Source organism: Canis lupus, chromosome 18, assembly GCF_003254725.2.
Source record: "Canis lupus dingo isolate Sandy chromosome 18, ASM325472v2, whole genome shotgun sequence".
NCBI lineage: Eukaryota > Metazoa > Chordata > Mammalia > Carnivora > Canidae > Canis > Canis lupus.
In genome coordinates, this window is record NC_064260.1 from 30203853 (window position 1) to 30209206 (window position 5354).

General features: G+C 35.5%; 1 pseudogene; it reads right to left on the reverse strand.

Annotated features, from left to right (window-relative positions):
• Nucleotides 1–2402: 2402 nt before the first annotated feature.
• On the reverse strand, nt 2403–3102 carry LOC112663561 (dynein axonemal assembly factor 11-like; annotated as a pseudogene).
• Nucleotides 3103–5354: the final 2252 nt, after the last annotated feature.

Below are 5354 nucleotides of genomic sequence, written 5' to 3' on the forward strand. Positions count from 1 at the left end.
AATAATCACAAAATGTCTTATTGATTAAATATATTGCCATATCCAGGTACATTATATATGTATTCTCCATATGACATCCTTTTATTAAAGTTCTTTATAGTGTTTAGCGTATAAGACACTTTGAAAGTGTTTAGTAGTAGTACAGTTAATCCTTATTGGTTTTTTTTTTTAGATTTTTTTTTTATTCATGAGACACAGACAGAGGCAGAGACACAGACAGAGGAAGAATCAGGCTCTCTGTGGGAAACCTAATGTGGATCTCAATCCCAGGACCCCGTGAGCTGAAGGCAGATGCTCAACCACTGAACTTCCCAGGCATCCTTAATCCTTCATGCTTTATATTATTTTTTCTAAATAGACATTAAATATTGAATTGATTTATACTAAAGTAGTTTTTTTATATACTAAAGTAGTTTTCCTGCTTCTTTAAAAATGACCCTCCTAGTATGCCCCCCCCCCACCTTTTTTTAATGGAGATGACACATCCATTCCTTTCTAGGCATGAACTGCAGCACCAGTGACTCTAGTACGTGTTATTCACAAGTACTGTCTTCAACTTCTTTCAGAAATGTGTTAAAAAAGGAAAACATTATATGTTCTCATTCATTTGGGGGAATATAAGTAATAGTGAAAGGGAATAGAAGGGAAGGGAGAAGAAATGGGTAGGAAATATCAGAAAGGGAGACAGAACATAAAGACTTCTAACTCTGGGAAATGAGCTGGGGGTGGTGGAAGGGGAGGAGGGCGGGGGGTGGGGGTGAATGGGTGATGATGGGCACTGAGGGGGGCACTTGATGGGATGAGCACTGGGTGTTATTCTGTATGTTGGCAAATTGAACACCAATAAAAAATAAATTTATTATTAAAAAAAGGAAAGCAGCATCCTATTGGTATAAGGATATTAAAGGGAAACTGTCTTAGTCAAATAGAGGCATTTTTTTGCTTTGGTTTTTAAGTTAGTGTTTGGGATTTTAAGTCTTTATCATCAAAGACAATAACTTCAGAGTTATAAGATTATCAACCTGATTCCAAACCAGACATCATTCAGCATTGAATCTTCTAAAAATATATTTTTTCTCATGAGTTTTGGGTATATTACATTGACACAGACAAATCAGACTTACATAATGACAACTAGGAGCTCAAATATTAGAGTCAGTGATTAGATTTAAAAAAAAAGAGTTTCAAGTGGTTAGGGCTACAAATAAGCATAAAGGATGGATATTCATAAAAGTAAAATAATGAATGGGTTTAGATTAGGGATTTGGGATCTTCAGAAGACATTAATCAGGTCAAAAAAGTTTTTGAGATATGCAAGGGATAAACATTAGAATAATTCCTATCTAAAGAGTAGATTTGGATTGCTTCCTATAAATCCCTAAGAAAAAACATTACAAAGTTGCTTTATGCTTTAAATAAGAATAACTCTTTTAGATATTAAAGCAAAGCTTTTGCTTTTAACTTATGAATGAATTATTAAGGCCCCAGACTAAAAGGACTTCAAGAGTCTATTAGAATCCAGGCAAGTTGGCACTGAAAGATTTCTGCTGTCATTCTTCAATAGTGACAACTTAAAGACTGATCACTGCTTTTTGTATCCCTTGACATTTCATATACACTACACTTATCAAATCCATTGCCAAATATTCCTCTTTAAGCTAATTTCCTTTTTCCAAGCATATACAGAAGTATACCACACATAAAGAGAATGTAAAGTCAAATTATCAAAACATGGACACTCTTGAAACCTCAAAACAGGGCAATAAATAAGTCATGGCTAGCATTCCAGATGCACCCAAAACCTGGTCCTACCTCATTCACTACTCCTCCTTTCTCCTATAGTTATTTAATGTCCTAAATGTCAACACTGGAGATTAATTTACCAGTTTTAAATGAATCTTTATATAGAAGGATTCATAGATTTTACATTATGTATATTTATTCATATATTATATATGTTTGTTTTCATTTTTCTTTATTTATCCCATAGTCTTGTACAATTCTTTCACAACTTTTCTGTTATGCTTTTCTCTCAAGCACACGCAAAAAGTCTACTTTGAGGGATATGCATAGGTTCAAATATAGTAGATGGTTCCAAAAGTCCTACATCATTGGTACTAATTTTTTGAGCATTTTCACTAGCCAAAACTTGACGGAGACAAATAATCAGCTATAGAATACTTAACTACTCCTTTTCACTTTAAGTAGCATTACACAAAGTAAGTGAGTGAAAACAGCATAGCAATATTGATAAATAACTCTGTTTCCTCCACAAATGCTACGGATACACTCCTTACTGGGTAAAACTAAGTCTCTTGGGTCACAGTCTGATGTTCAAATCAATGGAGGCATTCCAGGGTTATCTGTCAGTGTGGATCTTTACCAATTCGTATAATTTTTGTTCAGATCCAACACTTCTGGGTGTGTTTTTTTTTTTTTCTTTTTTCCTTTTGAACTACATTAGCTACCTAGGGACTATGGGTGTGAGAATCCATTTCTGGTTTCTGTTTGTTTGCTTCTTTTGTTTGCTCTCTGCTGATGTTCAAGGTAGTTTTCGCAGACCTGGGTGCCTTTCTGCCACCTGTAATTACTTCTACTTGGGGCATGTAAATTACTAAACATTCTGATGTTTGAGATTTTCTAGCAGAGCTGCTTTAGGGTTTGACTTCTGCAGGAAGTGTAAGCTGAAATGACTTTCCTTTGGCCGTTATTCACATATAAGTTGACTGCACATGGACATCAATTGCCTTTATCTATAGACAGCAAGATCCAGGATGACCTGGTTATGTCTTTCATCATCTGTCATGGAGAAGTCACCTGGGGGTTCATTTATTTTCAAGGCTTTTCTATCTTCACTGATCAAAGTTCTGGTGATTTCCCTTTCTTCTTTGTGGCACCTAATTTTTCTTGGTCTTTCCATTATTTTTGCATCTGTCTATAAGTTTCCAATGTAGATTCAGTTGTAAACTCAGAGAGGTTATACCAGAATGCTAAGTCTTCTTTGCTTTCATCTGACTTCTTTTGATTGAGTTCTGTTTCTTGTGTTTCTAGCATCTGGTGGTCTTTGTTCTCTAAAGATGATAGGATAGTAGTGATATCTGTGTATCAATGTCTGGCAAAGCCTGGGTAACTTTTTTTTGGTATGTTTTTATGCTATTTTTGAAGTTTCCTCTGAGCCACATGTTTCTGTTTTTGGCACATTTAAGACAATATGCTTTTCCTGCCTAATTATTGACTAATTCTGAAATTCTTGAATCCCTTCTGAGCTCCCTTTATCCTTTAAAGCCACACTTTAGCTACTGAAGAATTGCCACCATCAAACTCCTGTATCGTTCAAAGTCAGCATTCCGTTACCCATGCAAAAGAGCTCCTTCAGATAGAGGCTGTGCTGTGGCATTTACTGTTGTCCAGCTCTTCAATGAAATTTACAGTGAAGTTAAATTTTGTCGTCCTTCAGATCCTTTCAAATTTTCCATTTTTTCAGAGTTTTTAAAAGCTAAAACAAAATATTCATATTTCTTGAGTTTGCTAACACCTAAAATCTTTCCAGTGGGATTATTCTGAAGGAATAATTTTGAAATACTGACGCAATTAGTCAACATGATCTCTACTTCTTAATGATGTGAGGGGAGTTCCTCCAGGGGGGAAAGTTACCTAGTCATTCTATTTGGTTCTCTGTCTAATAAGATCTGTGATCCCATCTACAGCACTTTTCTGGTTTGTAGGCCTAGAGAGACCAATTGGGACCTCAAAGACTGTTGGTAGTAATTTTACTTAAATATTTAAGAGTTCTGGTTGTGCCACATCCTTATCAGCATTTTGTATGGCCAATCTTTGTTGTTGTTGTTGTTGTTTTAATTTTAGCCATTCTGGTGGGTGTGCAGTCGTGTATCACTACAATTTTAATTTATACTCCCTTTATGATTACTGATATTGGTCCCCTTTCCTAAGATCATTGGAAACCTGAATGTCGTATTTTGTTTAGTGTCTGTTCAAGTCTCTCAGCCATTGTTCTGTTTCCTTTTTATCCTACAGACTTATAAGGATTCTTTACCAATTCAGGATATGAGCTCATTGTCAACTATTTGTGTGGCAAATGATTTTTTCTACTTTGTTTATTTATCTTATTGTGAAAATTTTCAAGCACATAAGAGAACATTTGCAAGAGAGCCTATGTCTATCATTATCCAGTTTCAAGAAAAATTGCTCCATGGACAAACTAGTTTCATCTCTACTCCATCCACTTTCACCAACAATGGAATTATTTTGCTGTAGAAATTCCATACACAAACACACACACACACACACACACACACACACACATTATCTATCTACCTATCTATCTTGTAAAAATATCAGCTTCCATTTTTGGAAGAGCAGAACTAATTTCCAAAATGTAACTAAAACATCCTTATCAGATAAAAAGTATCTGCTGGAAAATATTTTTAAAATACAGTCTTATTTATTAATATTTCTATTATGAACCATGCTTTTTTTTCTCTTATTATTTCCATCCTTTGGGACTTAAAATTTTTCTTATAAAATTGTTTTAAAATCTTATTTTTTTTTCCCCCTCTTACATTTGAATTTTTTTTTAATTTTTTTTATTTATTTATGATAGTCACAGAGAGAGAGAGAGAGGCAGAGACACAGGCAGAGGGAGAAGCAGGCTCCATGCACCGGGAGCCCGATGTGGGATTCGATCCCGGGTCTCCAGGATCGCGCCCTGGGCCAAAGGCAGGCGCCAAACCGCTGAGCCACTCAGGGATCCCTTACATTTGAATTTAAAATCAATCTATCCATCTGGGCTTGATCTTCATGGGTCGTAGGGGTCAAGTTACTATTTTTTTTTTCATGTATTGGTATCTATAAAGCACCTTGACTTTTTTAATACAGTGTTCTGTATTGTCACATTACTGTATATCAAATTTCTATATGTGAGTGAGTCTATTTCTGAATTTTCTATTCTATTCTGTGTATTTGTCTAACCTAGCAGCAATATTGCATTCTCTTAAATACTACAGCTTTTGGGATCCCTGGGTGGCACAGCGGTTTGGCGCCTGCCTTTGGCCCAGGGCGCGATCCTGGAGACCCGGGATCGAATCCCACATCGGGCTCCCGGTGCATGGAGCCTGCTTCTCCCTCTGCCTGTGTCTCTGCCTCTCTCTCTCTCTCTCTATGTGACTATCATAAATAAATAAAATTAAAAAAAAAAAATACTACAGCTTTTAAAATAATTACAGCCTTTAAAATAATTCTTGCTAACTAGTATACCAGATAATCCAAAAATGTTCTTCTTAAAGACATCTTATCTATTCCTGGAACTTCATACATCTCAGTATATATTTTATTTT